At 39.0% G+C, this 15,014-nt stretch overlaps 1 pseudogene; it reads left to right on the top strand.

Moving 5' to 3' along the window:
* LOC123797187 (protein SET-like) overlaps positions 1–14,421 on the top strand; it is a 32,849-nt pseudogene extending 18,428 nt beyond the window's left edge.
* The last annotated feature ends 593 nt before the right edge of the window (positions 14,422–15,014 follow it).

Here is a 15,014-nt window from a genome sequence, read left to right as displayed (position 1 = left end):
TTTATCTTCCGATATCTGTGCGCAGATTCACGGCTGCCCACTTTGTACCTCAATACTCAGCACCTGAGATGTTCGTTTGTAGAGGTACAGATGTATCTTCCTGCGTCTAGGGCTGATTTCGTGGGTGGTCAGGATGGTCTGGTAGATATCCAGCTCGATTCAGGGGACCAGCTGTAAAAAGGTCCCCTACTCCTCTGCCATCTTTTTTCTTCCTCTCCACATATATTTTAAAATCAACTTGTCAATTTGTATAAAAATATCCTGCTGGGATTTATTAGAATTGCGTTAAATCTATGGGACAGTTCAGAGAGAATTGACATCTGTACAATTCTGAGTCATCCAAAGCCTGAACCCAGCACATTCTCCATTCATTTTGGTCTTCTTTAATGTATCAGTGTTTTGTAGTTTTCAGCATATAAATCTTCTTATTTTGCTAGATTTACACCTAAGTATTTTATGTTTCTTGGTGCTATTATATATGATACCTTTTTAAAAGTTTAATTTCCAGTGTTTCTTTCCTGGTATGTAGAAATACAGTTGAATTTTTGTATACTGGCCTTCTATCCTGCAAACTTCCTAAATTCATTTTTTACTTTCAGTAGTTCTTGGAGAACCTTTGGGATTTTCTGTGTAGATAATTGCTATGGTAGAAATGATTGTTCCCTCCACCCCCTGCCCCAAATTCATATGTTGAAATCCTAACCCCCAAAGGTGATAGTATCAGGAGGTGGGGCTTTTGTGAGGTGCTTAAGTCATGAGGCTGGAACCCTCCCGAATGAGATTACTACTCTTAAAAAAGAGGCTTCCGAGAGATCTCTAGCCCTTTCCACCCTGTGAGGATACAGTTAGGAATCTCTGATCCAGAAGAGGGCCCTCACCTGTCCATCCTGGCATCTTGGAATTCCAGCCTCTAGAACTATGAAAAAAAATTTCTGTTATTTATAAGCCACCCAGTCTGTGGTATTTTGTTATTGTGGCCCCAAATGAACTAAGACAATAATCTTGTAGCCTTTGAATAGAGTTAGTTTTATTTCTTCCTTTTATTGGACTTTTATTTCTTTTTCTTGCCTTATTTACATTGGCTAGTACTTCTAGTGTGATGTTGAATATAAGTGGTGAGAATAGATATCCTTGCCTTGTTCTTGATTTTAGGGAGGAAGCAGCGTCTTTCACCATTAAGTATGTTGTTGCTGTAGATATTTTTGTAGGTGATCTTTACCATGTTAAGAAAGCTTCCTTCTGTTCTTAGTTTGCTGAGAGTTTTTTTTTTTTAATCAGAAAAATATGTTGGATTTTGTCAGATGCTTTTTCTGCAACAATGTAGTTGGCCTTATGGTTCTATTTCTTAGTCCGTTGATATGGTGAATTATATTGGCTAATTTGATTTTTAAAAATGTTGACCCAGTCTTACAATCAATAGATATACCACACTTGATCATGAAATTTGTTTTTAAAATATTGCTGGATTTGATTTGCTAGTATTTTGTTGAGAATCTTTGTGTCTATGTTCATGAGAGATAGGCATCTGTAATTTTCTTATAATTTTTTCTGTTTTGTTATCAGGGTAATGTTAGCTTCATAAAATGAGTTGACAAATGCTCCTTCTTCTGTAATCTGGAAGAGCTTTTGAAAACAATTGTATACCTTCCTTAAATGTTTGATAGTGTTTGTCATTAAAGGTTTTCTTTGGAAATTTTTATGTATGAATTCAAATTCTTTAGTAGATTTAGGACTAATAAACTCCTATAGAATATAGGAATTCTTCTGAAATGAACTTCAGGAATTTGTGTCTTTCAAGAAATTCATCCATTTTTTTTTAATAATATTTTTTTATTATGTTATGTTAGTCACCATACAGTATATCCTTAGTTTTTGATGTAGTGTTCCATGATTCATTACTTGCATATAACACCCAGTGCACCATGCAATACGTGCCCTCCTTACTACCCATCACTGGCCTAGCCCATTCCCCCACCCCCCTCCCCTCTGAAGCCCTCAGTTTGTTTCCCCGAGTCCACAGTCTCTCATGGCTCATTCCCCCTTCTGTTTACCCCCCTTCATTCTTCCCTTCCTTCTCCTACCAATCTTCCTGTTTCTTATGTCCATTTTATGTAAGTTAAGTTTATAGGCATAGAATTTTTTGTAATATTCCTTATTATCCCTTAAATATTTGTGAGGTCTGTAGTGAAATGTCTTCTTTTACTCATGGTATTTGTTCTTTGTCTTTTTTGTTTTTAACCTGGTCATTCTGGTGAGAGGTTTATAAATTTTATTCATCTCTTCAAGAAACCCATTTTGGTTTCATTTATTTTCTCTATAGATTTTTCTGTTTTTAATTTCATTGATATCCACTCTTACTCTTTATTATTTCCTTCCTTATGCTTGCCGTAGGTTAAATTTGTTCTTTTGAAGCTTCTTTTTAAAGGTGGGAACTTAGATATTGGTTGGAGACCTTTCCTCTTTTTTAGCTGCACTGTTTTAGCAGCATCTCACAATTTTTGTATATTGGATTTTCATTTTTATTCAGTGCAATGTATCCTCTAGTTTTTCTTGTAACCCTCTTTTTGACTCATGGGTTATTGGAAACTTGTTGTTTGAATTTCATGTATTCAGGGATCTTCCATATATATTTGTTGTTGGTTTCTAATTTAATTTTGTTATAGGAGTTAATGTAGAAAATGGGTTTAGGCTTAATAGTTGCTTAGTTTTTTTTTTTTTTTAAGATTTTTTATTTATTTATTCGAAAGAGAGAGACAGCCAGCGAGAGCGGGAACACAAGCAGGGGGAGTGGGAGAGGAAGAAGCAGGCTCATAGTGGAAGAGCCTGATGTGGGGCTCGATCCCATAACGCCGGGATCACGCCCTGAGCCGAAGGCAGACGCTTAACCGCTGTGCCACCTAGGCGCCCCAATAGTTGCTTAGTTTTAATAGTAGGCTTCGGTTACTTTCAGCATGCTACAGTCTTCAGATTTCTCTAATGATGTGCTTAGGGTGAAGATCTGGGTGACTGAATGTTTATCTCAATGTGTGCCTTCAACCCTTAGTTTTTAGCTGTTCTTTATTCCATAGATGGGCTTTTCTCCATGTTCTGACCCTTCCACAGTGGTGGACTGCCGTGGCTTGCTACTCAGTGTTTCCTAGACTGGTAAGGAACAGAGCAGGAGGGTCCTTTATTGTTCTGGCCCGGCCTCAGCCAGGCCACTTATACCTAGGACTCTGGAGGTGGAGTTTTCTCACTTATACCTAGGACTCTGGAGGTGGAGTTTTCTCACTATACCTCTTTCCCGTGGCAAGCAGCCAATTTTCTGCTTCTGTCTTTGGCAGGTGTTGTGCAGGAGGTTTTCTTGCTCTAGTCCAGTGGCAGGAGACCTCTAATAGTACTGACACAGGATCCTGAGCTCAGGACTGTTTCCTGCCGGCCCCGCAGGGATAGAGGTATCATCTTCTATCCTTTCAGGAAACAATGCATCTGTTGTGCTGCAGGTGCTAGCAATAACTACCCCTCCCCAGAGCTTAAGCCTTTAAGAGAAAGGCCCAAGCAGAGGAGCGCGGCTTCATGCCTTCCAACAGCAGTGGCTGATTCTCTCCTCCACGTCTGTTCCGCAGAGGGAGTCTTCTCCAGTCTCTTGCCTGCTTCCAGTCTTTCTTGTGAGTACCAACTGAACAACTGTTAAAAAACAAACAAACAAACAAACAAACAAACAACCTGCAGGTGTGTGGGGACTCCCTTATGTTTGTGGCTCCTTTTGCTATCGTGGTTGCTTATGCTAATGATGGTTGATTTCTTTTTTTAGGTATACTTTTTGTAGGCTTTATTGATATATAATTGACATATATAGCATTGTGAAAGTTTAAGGTATACAGTGAATTGACGTGATACATTTATATATTGTCACAGGGTTACCACTGTAGTGTTAGCTAACACCTCCCACATGTCACATAATTACCATCTCTTTTTTGTGGTGAGAACATTTAAGATTTACTCTCTTAGTACTTTCAAGTACATAGCACAGTATTATTAGCTATGATCACACTGCTGTGCGTTAGAGCCCCAGAACTTAATCATTTTTTGATTGGAAGCTGGCTGATTTCTTTCTACCCATTTGAATGGAAGCCTCATCTTCCTCCTGTGTTCTGTCACAGGTGAGACCTATGGTTGTCCCGAAATGTCAGCTCTGTGATGGGTTCAAAAAAGTGATTTTGTAGTTTACGTGGCTGTCTCTCACTGTTAGGTAATGGGTGACACTCTTCAGGTTTCTACACCTTATGTAGCAGAGGAGCAAAAAATTATGTTTCAGTGCTTAATCAGAATAAATCGTTACTCTTTCAAAGGTGATATGCTAAATTCCTATTTATTAGAGATCCAAGTTAACACTCTGAGCATAAATAGCACCACCGTGTTCTCTAGAGTACTATATAATGATAATCAGTGTTCATAGTGATGACACTGAAGCATTTTTAAGGCCCCAAATTGCCATTAGAATCATCAGAAAATATCAAATATAGTTTTAGGATTATATTCATTTGAGGAATATTCCTTGAGCAATAGGAATCCAGGTATGATATCTATGATTATATTCTATTGATTTTGCAATTAACTGAACTTGAATATATAAGATTGAATTTGTTTTAAAATAGTTTAAGGTGATAAATATTTTAAATGTTCAGGCAATTAGATATACTGCGTGTAAGATTTTATGCAATATGTGCACAGTCAATGGACTTGCACTGTGCATTAAATGTTAATTATATTAGAGGCTACCTAATAGGTAGGAGATTCTCTAACACAAAGGAAAGAAAAATTTTACTCTTATTTTTTTTCTATCTTTTAGAAGCTTCTAATAGGTACCACGTTTAGCAGGCTATGTTAGTCAGAAACTGAGATGTATTAATATTATGCAATTACCCAGTTTAGTTTTATTTTACTCTTATTGAGACTTATAATTCTATCTTTGCCAAAATTAAAAGAAACCTGGGTTACATTTTGTGAAATAGAGACAATATCTAATTTTACAATCTCTACAGTATCTAGAAAATTGCAGGATGAAACTTAATGCATTGTTGGAACTCCTCGAATGTAAATAACTGTACTTTATTTGGCAAATGGTGATAGTTCAACATACATGTTAGATTAAGATTAGTACAGTACATTATGTGCTTTAAAAATTCCCATAGCTATCAAATACTGCAGAGGAATATTCTTGACATTATTTATCCTGAAACATCATATTCAACATCTGTTTTTTTTAATATATGCAGAACACACTTTAAATGATTACATTGGTTGCCTTTTTAAAAAAATATGAGATGATTAATCTTTTTCTTATTGCAAAATGATTTTTAGAATGAATTACAAGTCTGATTCAGGGGAAAAAATCTTGGTCATCATGATTCAATTTTGAGTTCCACGAATGGAATATGCTTGCAATATTATCAATTTTGCATCAATATTATAACACTAGGGAGAAATTCATCCACTTAGAAAAATCAGAGGAAAAGACAGCAAGGGCACACGTGGCTTGAGTTTTCCCCTAAATTTTATCTGCCATAATGAGACTTTTGCTACTGGGACTGTGAAATTGATAGAGAACATGATATATTCATCTGGATATACAGCAAGAGGAAGAAGCCAGTGGGGAGGATTTGACTTAGGATACAAATAAACTTACATGATTTTTGGTTGTCCAGTACTGATAGGGGTCATATGATATGTATCACAAAGCAGTTAATAAGTAATACCTTTGTACCACTGCTCCCGGGAAATGTTCTTGTGGTTATACAGAAACTTTGGTAGTGGTAGGTAGTGAGGGGAATATAGATTTAGTTTATACCACTATCTGTAACTGATCGCTCCCACCCAAAACAAGTGGACTTTATAATTCTTTCCATCACTGAAACTCAATAGTGGACACATTGTGGCAAAGACCACTAATTGTGCTCGTGGTCACAGATGAAGAGGTGAAGAGTATGAGGAGAGAAAGGGAGAGGCAGGCGGAGATATGCAAAAAGAGTCTATTGGTAGTTGATAAACAAAAGCAGTGTCTAGCATGGTATAGACTACACTAGAGGAAACAATTACTTGATAAGGACTTGGGATTTATTTATTTAATTTATTTTTCTTAAAGATTTTATTTATTTTGAGAGAGAGAGAGAACGAGAGAGAGAGATCATGAATGTGGGGGCGGATGGAGAGGGAGAAGCAGACTCCCCAGCAGGGATCCCCACATGGGGCCCCATCCCAGGACCCTGGGATCATGATTTGAGCCGAACGTAGATGCTTAACCAACTGAGCCACCCAGGTGCCCCATAAGGACTTGGGATTGAAAGTGAAGGTCAAGAATTTGCAGAGGCACACTAAAGACATTGCGCAAATAGTAATCAATCAAGGCAGCAAAAAAACCCCAAAAAAACAAAACAAAAAAAAACCCCCTGATTAATGCAGGCCACATGAAATGAGAATCAAGCAAACATGGAGGAGTAGTGGAACAGAGCCTGAAAGAGTGAACTAGTTGGATCAGAACAGAAATCATACTCTTCCCTTGCTGGCAACAGGGGAGTTTGGAAGTGGATGTCAAAATCTACCAGGTACTCTTTGTACCTGTTGCTTATGATCAGGAATAAACTACTTTGTAATACAATGTATACAGTATACATTTTGTAGAGTGGGTTCAGTGGTACTTAATTAAGTCCCACCCCCTTTGGGGGCCATTTTCATGAAGTCTTGGATTCTGTGAACCTATTTGACAATTGTAGTAAAAAGTACATATCAGATTGTGTAAAGCACAGGTTAAGTGGCATCCGTTCAGTAATATTGTTTTAAAACACTTATTTCTGTTTGGGGGTTCCTTCCTTGGCCCTGAGGCACAGCTTCTGCTTCCAAGCCTCTTGTGATGATCAAATAAGATAATTACCATCATTCATTTCAAAGCCACACTGTTTAAGGTACCTGCCCCAATTATAGAAGAAACAGAACTGCTCAAGTTCACACAACTACTAAGAGGCTGAGCTTGATAAATCCCAGGTCTCTAGACTTCCTAGCTCCCTGCATTTACTATAATGTTCTATAAGTACAATAATAATTTTCAAAATCTCTTTAGAAAAACTTGTTAAAAATTTAAAGCAAGTGTTACTCAGTAGGCTTGTTAAAACTTGTTAACCAAAATGTTTACTCCTCCAAAAGAATTTTTGTAGGAATGAAGGCATTATTATGCCTTGTTCTTTGAAAAATAGTCTGTTCTTCAAACTGTATTTGTCAGAGTAGTTTCAACTGTTTATGTTCAGACTACAAAATAACATTGTCTTGAACTCAGGAAAATCAAGTCCAGTGGCAGCAGACTGACTATGGCTGATGTCACAGCTTCACGATGTTCTGAATTCAGAAATCCAAGCTCATTGCAGCATCTTGGGTCTGCTGTCTCCGTGGTGGCTATCATCCTTATGGTCCAAGATGCTGCTAGAGCTTTTGTCATCGATAAACCATAGTGACAGATACATATTTATAAAATCATTCATTCTCGCTCAAGGTAATAGATTTTCATAATTCTACTTCTGTTCTAATTTACTTATTCCTAGAAATAGCTCAGACCCAAAAACTTCTTATTCTTCTCTCTTTTGCATATTGTCTTTGTTAGTGTGCCCAGGGGTCTGTCTTTTATCTTGGCAGAGGGGATAGTCAGTAACAGGAAACAGTCTCCTAAGTCGGGTGGCTAATGCTCTGGGAAGGCCTCCTCACTTCCTCATGTTTCTCCCTGTAGAAAGCCAGGTGATTGAGTGGGCAAGTGGTGGTAATCCCTCCCTTCGCCAGACACATGCACTAATGTGGTATCCAGAGTGGGGAAGCGGTTCTTTACTTCAGGTTCGTGTCTGCAGGCAGGCCCGTGGCCTATTTTTGTATGGTCCTTGAGCTGTGTGAACAGCTGTTACATTTTTAAAGAGTTAAATACCATCACCACCACCACCATCACCACCGCCCCCACCACCACTAGGAGACAAGAACAACATGGGACTTTGCAAAGCCTTAAATATTTGTTATCTATCTCCTTACAGGAAAGTTTATTGACCCTTGTCCTAGATTATTTTACTCATGCTTTTGCCAATTTATAGGCAGAGTCTCCTTCTTGAACTTTTGGAGTTTCTACACGAGACAAACAGACATGTTCTCACAGTTTTGGAAGCTGGAAGTCCAAGATCAAGGTGCAGCCAGGGTCGGTGTCTGGTGTGGCCTGTCTTCCTGGTTTGTAAATGGCCACCTTCTTGCTGTGTCCTTACATGGTCTTTCTTTTGTGAGTGGATAGAAAAGAGAGATCTCTGGTGTCTCTTCCTCTTCCTATAAAGGCATCAGTCCTATTAGATTGTGGTTCCTCTCTTATGAGCTCATTTAACTTTAATTATGTCCTTCAAGGCCCTGCATCCAAATACCGTCACAGTGGAGGTTAAGGCTTCAACATGTGAATTTTGGGAAACATAATTCAGTCTATAACAAATGTATAGGAGTCTTTGAACTATATTTGCAACTTTTCTGTAAGTTTGAAATTATATACAGATGAAAGTTACAAGAAATAAGTGTCCCCCAAGCATTCAGGTACACTCTAAAAAGTCCCCTGTATTACTGTGGCCTCAGGAGACACAAAGCTAAAGGAAAGAGGAAGGAAAGAACAACTCAGGTGACCTCATCAGCTCTAGCCAAGTTTGAGTTCTCCTTTTTCTTATTACAAATTGAAGAAGAGAAGCTTTTATTTGATAATAGAGGCCAAAATTGTTCACACATTTTAAAACCTAGAGAAGAAAACAGGGAAAATAGAGATAATTCCTCAACCATCTTGAAGTAATCTCAGTGCCAGCAAATAACGCATGTACTCTAAGTGAATCTGTTGCCTGGTACACAGGGTTAGTTGTTTAGGAGGTCAGTAAAGCCATTTGCCTGAGAATTTTGGGTACCGTTTGATTTCTGAACACATCTTGGATTGTGAGAGTTGTTCCTTGGAAACATTTTGATCCTTTTGAGGCTTCTTTGTAAAGCTTTGTTAGGCTGAACCAGTGCAGCCTTTGGTCTAGGGCTAATTCCCTCCCCCAGCGTCCCTTCTGATACTCAGGTGATACTCAGTACTGCATAAGTTACCATGTTTTTACTCTGGCTGGTGGTAGCATGAACTACGTCAGACCTTGGGTGAGCTCTGGGGATTGTTCCCTCCTGCTACTTTTGAATGATGTTTTCCCGATTTTGGGTGGTTTCCTCACCCACATTCCCTGACCTGCACTCACTGAAGTCTTCAAAGTTCTCTGTGTGGCGCTGTCCTCCCCAGCACTCTGCTGCTGGGCTCAAGTGAACGGGCCTCCCAGGTACCCCTCTCTGTCTTAACTTTGTGAGCTTTTGGGCTCTGCCTGGGTTCTCTCTCCCTGCACTGTGGCTTGGAAACTCTGCAGTCAGCAGGATGGGGCAATCATAGGGTGCCACCTTACCCTTCTCTCAGGGATTACTGTCCTCTGTAGCCCAATGTCCAAAGTCTGGAGACCAATTTTGTACATTTTATTCAGGTTTTTAATTGTTAATTGATGGGAGGCTAAATTAAACCCCTGTTATCACATCTTGGTCAGAAGCATAAGTTTTGGTGTCTTCTTCACAGTTTTCCCACTTTAGTTCATCTCCTCTTCCCAGACTCCCATGTGGTCTGTGGCTTCTCCAGGGTTGAATTGAAGGACGAGGGGAAGAAAAGGACTGAAAAGTCTTCCTGGACTGGTGCAGTTGTAATCTGATGGGGCTCTCTGTTCTGTCAGGTGTCTAAATGCTGACCCCCTTGAAAGGCTTTAGCTGCTCGGGTCTCTTGCTAGTAGTGCCCTCACAGGGTGTGCATGCCTCTTTTTCCTGGCTGTTTACAATCATCCCTTAGCTTCTGGCTTCTGGTGCTCCTTCCCTTAAAGATTCCTCTTTGGGATTACCTTACCCTTCCATCTGGTTCTTTGGTAACATCCCTTTCAAGGGGAACAAATATGCCCTAGTCGGTTTCTCATTAGACTTTTCAGGAATCTGTCACATGCTAGTTCCATGCCTTCTAAACTCCTGAGGTCACAGGTCAGGTTTTCTGGGCGAGTCTCTGATTCTCTTCCTTACTTGGCTTATGAAAAGGAGAAACTAAGAAGAGGAAAAGGACTGCAACACATTGATAACTCTTTTAAGAAATTTAGTACTTCCAAACTCACTGTCAATATTTAAGACTCTCCTTATAGATCCTTCATGTGGGTGTCCAATTAAGGATCTACATTTGGGGTGGGGCAGACTTGGGGACTGTATTTAAGTGAAAATTCTCCATAGATGTATGGCTCATTTTTTCTAGAATATATGGACCTTTAACATCCTTTATTTTCTGTTCTGGGTCTTCCACAGAAGTTGAGAAGAGGAAAAGTTCAATTTTAATATCTTATCTCATGTATGATACATTTAATTAACTGAGCAATAAAATAAATCTGTTTCTATTTTTAAATTTCTATTGACTTTTCATGTTTTCTTAAATATGTTACTATGTCCTGGGAAGAAAAACTACAGATACTATGAGTTCGGTTCAGTTTGTTTCTCAAAACAGGTGGTTCCCAAAGCTTCAGAAAACAAAGTACCCTTCTCCCCAGAGCTATTGCTTCTGACATACTCACGCACAAACACTCAGACTTGCACACAGTTCTTATATAGCCTTGAAACTAAAGTCTTTGTGAGAAATAGAGGAAATTGAGTTTATCTGGGAACTCATCAGCTATTCTCTTATTGGTGTTAGTGACACTTGGCCTGGCCCTGTCAAATTGTTTTTTCCTTCTTATAAAGTTCTTTCAAACCTCAGTCTCCATTTTGAGCTTGCTCCTTGTCCTATACTCACTGTGCCCTATTCCCAGCATCCTGAACGCAGCCTGCTTTCACACCTCTTTGCTTTTGCATATGCTATTCCCATTGGGAAGCCCCTTTCCTTCATTGTTTGTTTGGCTCATTTTCTGAGATGCGGCTCCGGTGGCTGGGAAGCTGTGTGCGACCACTGCCTGCACTGGTCAGGTGTTGATGTGCTTCTAGGGCGTCTTGTATCTACTTTGACATGATACTTCGTAAGCTGCCTTGTTGCAGTCACCTGTCTCTCCTACCACATGGTGAGCTCCTGAGCACAGCAATTTGTCTTCCTCAGTTTGTGTTCCCCGTGCTTGGCAGCTAATTGAAGCAGTCATGAAAACTAACATGTTTTGGAGTATTTGCTTTATCTCAGGGAAGTTCCAAGCATTCTATCTACTAATCTCATCAAGTAAGTACTATTATCCTATTTTGTACATGGTGATACCAAGCATGGAGAAGTGAGGTAATTTGTTTTAGTAAGTGTTGGAGCCTGGTTTAACTTGGATAATCTGATTTTAAAGTCCACACTTACTTTACTGCCTCAGTATGGAAAATACTTAACAAATGTGGGTACTTAATAAGTTCTTATGGAATGAATGAACAGCTCTTTCGCTTTGCGGTGCATGTTTGCTCAACAACGTGAAGAGTCTATTAAAAACTCTTAACTGTGCAAGGGAAACTTTCAGACAAAGGGTGATTGTCTGGAAGCCTCAAAATGGTTTCCTGTGTTCTATAACATATTTGATGTAACCCCCTCCCTCAAGTTCTTGGGCTGGGTGCTTTTCAGGTCTGGCTTCTTTTGTTCCCCTAAATTAGACCTTTTCTGTCTGATCGCTCCACCAGCGAAGTGGTGGCCACTGCAGGCCTGAAAAATCAACACTTTCTTGGTATCAGCAATACCTCCTCAAGGCTGTACTCATCTGTTCTATCAAAATTAGAACCCTTGATATTGGAAGCTGTTTTGGACTCCATTAAATGTAGCCAGCCCTGGCCAATCTCAAAGAAAGATGTTACCATTATTAACAAATTTATTATAATATCCTGTTGCCATGTCAAAAATGACATTCCCAGGTAAGAAATTGGAACTATTTCTCTGATGATACACCTGGAAATTGGAAATTGGTTAAGGGTTACCAACATACTTTTGAAATGCTTTTTAAATCATAGAGCAAATAGGATTAGGCTGCTGTGGGAGGCAAAATAATGACATCTCCCAGAAACGTTCACATCCTAATTCCTAAAACCTGCAAATATATCACCTAACTTGGCAAAGAGACTTTACAGATGTGATTACAGTTAAGGAATTTGAGAGCAGGAGATGATTTTTAATTGTCTGGGTGGGCCCAGTCTCATCACAGGGGTCCCTTCTGGCTGTGGGTAGAAACTGTAATAGGCAAGGAAATGGATTCTCCATTATAGCCTCCAGAAAGGAATGTAGCGTTGGAGACACATTGATTGTAGCCTGCATTGGACTGTAAGATTTTTTGTTTGTAAGCTTTTAAGTTTGTGGTAATTTGTTACAACAGCCATAGAAAACTAATGTAGCCAATGTTTTTCCAGCTGTGGCCCTCTGATCTAGCAGTATCACAGTCAAATTACCATTAAGAGCAAGGAAAATGATCAGGGATAAAGAGGGGTATTACATAATGATAAAAGGGTCAATTTCATAAAAAGACATAAAAATTTTTAATGTGTATATGCCTAACAACAGAGTGTTGAACTATGTGAGGCAAAAAATGATAGAACTGCAAGGAGAGATAGATGAATCCACTATTCATAATCATAGTTGGAGACTTCAGCACTCTCTACAGAAATGGACAGATCCAGCAGGCAGAAAATCAGTAAGGACACAGTTAAACTCAACTACACCATCAATCAGCCAGAGATAATTGACATCTATAGACTATTTCATCCAACACGTTACACATTCTTCTCAAGCTCACATGGAACATTCACCAAGACCATATTCTGGGCCATAAAACACAACCTTATTTAAAAGAATAGAGATCATATAATGTATATTCTCAGATGATGATGGTATTAGACTAGAAATCAATAATAGAAAGATAACTGGACAATCTCCAAATAGTTGGAGATTGAACAATGCACTTCTAAATAATATCAAAGAAAAAAAATGTGCCAAAGGAAAAAAAATCTCAAAAGAAATTAAAAAATCTTTCAAACTAAATAAAAATGGAATATACGATTTATCAAAATTTGTGGAATGCAGTAAAAGCAGTACATAGAGGGAAATTTATAGCATTGAATGATCAAGTTGTTAAAAGTGGAGATTCTGGGGTGTTGCCACAGGTTGACTGAGTTGGATCTCTGAGTGTAGGGTGGTGCTTGGGAAACTGCAATTAAAAAAATGGCCCCAGATGATTTTACTGTACCCTGAAATTTAAATGTTCCTGGATTAGATATTTTTCCCCAGTTGTCAATCACAAAAATGAAGACAAAGCCATTAGTGTTAAACTGTTTTGAGTAGCCTAATTCATTTGGGTATATACAGAAACACTTCCACTTTGTTTTTCTAATAACAGCCTCCCCCCCCCCCCCGCTGCTATACACATTTTCCATCAGCTAGAAACTCTTAAAATATCTTAAGCTAGATTCTGTAACTTTTCAGCCTCTTCTAGACATTATTATAATGGTCTCATTCTAGTGTCTACTATTTACATCTTTTATTTAAAAACCCTGACTGGAGTAATCAGAGCTTCTTCCAGACGTGCCTCTCTCCTGGTTTTGTGGAGTTTCCTCACAACATGGCCGCCAAATGCCAGTCTTAAACAAAGAAACCCAGACTGTCTCCTGCCCCCAAGTGAGAGAAGGTATCCTTCTCTCAGCACTTGCCTAAGGGAGAAAAAGAACAGCAAAAAGTAATTGAACATATTGATGAAGTACTGAATGAAATAGACTTAATAAACAAGCCAGTGAGGAGATTTTGAAAGTAGAACAGAACTATAACAAACTTCACTAACCAGTTTTCCAGAAGAGGTCGGAATTGATCGCCAAAATCCCCAATTTCTGGTAACAACATTTGTCGACCATCCACAAGTGTCTGCACTGCTTGGGGAGGAGGACAAAGAGGCACTGCATCATTTGACAAGAGTTGAAGTGACAGAATTTGAAGCTGTTAAATCAGGTTACAGAATAGATTTTTATTTTGATGAAAACCCTTAGTTCGAAAATAAAGTTCTCCCCAGAGAATTTCATCTGAATGAGGGTGGTGATCCATCTTCAAAGTCCACCGAAATCAAATGGAAATCTGGAAGGGATTTGATGAAACATTCAAGTCAAACACAGAATAAAGCCAGCAGGAAGAGACAGCATGAGGAACCAGAGAGTTTCCTCACCTGGTTTACTCACCATTCTGATGCAGGTGCAGATGAGTTAGGAGAGGTCATCAAAGATGATATTTGGCTAAATCCATTACAGTACTACTTGGTTCCCGATATGGATGATGAAGAAGGGGAAGGAGAAGAAGAAGATGATGATGATGAAGAAGAAGAAAGATTGGAAGATACTGATCAAGGAGATGAGGATGAAGGAGGATGAAGAAAAAGATGACTAACGAAACACTGATGGATTCCAACCTTCCTTTTTAAAATTTCTTCAGTCCCTGGGAGCAAGTTGCAGTCTCTCTCTCTTTTTTCCCTCCTCTTGTGCTCATTTGCCCTGTTTTTTGAAGTCTCTTTTCTCTCCCTTTATACCAATAAGTTGGTTCTCAACTTATTTTGGGGGGAAATACCTTGAGCAGAATACAGTAGGAGAAGAATCTCTGCCCTTTTCTGTTCCAAATTCATTTTTATGCCTTCCTTTATGGAATCAATACCACTGTGTTCTTTGGGAAAAAGGAAAAACCTGCTCCCTTAGCTCTGCTGGAAGCTGGAGGGTGCTAGGCCCCTATGTAGTAGTGCATAGAATTCTAGCTTTTTTCCTCCTTTCTCTGTATATTGGGCTCAGAGATTACACTGTGTCTCCATGTGAATATGAACAGTTAGCATTTACCAACATGTACCTGTCTACTTTGTGTTGTTTAAAAAAAAGGAAAAAAAACCTAAAAAAACGGAGTTATAGGAAGTCAGCAAGGGTGGATTTGAGATGTTTGGGTGGGTTAAGTGGGCATTTTGACAACATGGCTTCTCCTT

This window comes from Ursus americanus, chromosome 29, assembly GCF_024610735.1.
Source record: "Ursus americanus isolate L20-20 chromosome 29, mUrsAme1.1.p, whole genome shotgun sequence".
Classification (NCBI taxonomy): domain Eukaryota; kingdom Metazoa; phylum Chordata; class Mammalia; order Carnivora; family Ursidae; genus Ursus; species Ursus americanus.
This window is presented reverse-complemented; position numbering and strand designations above follow the sequence as displayed.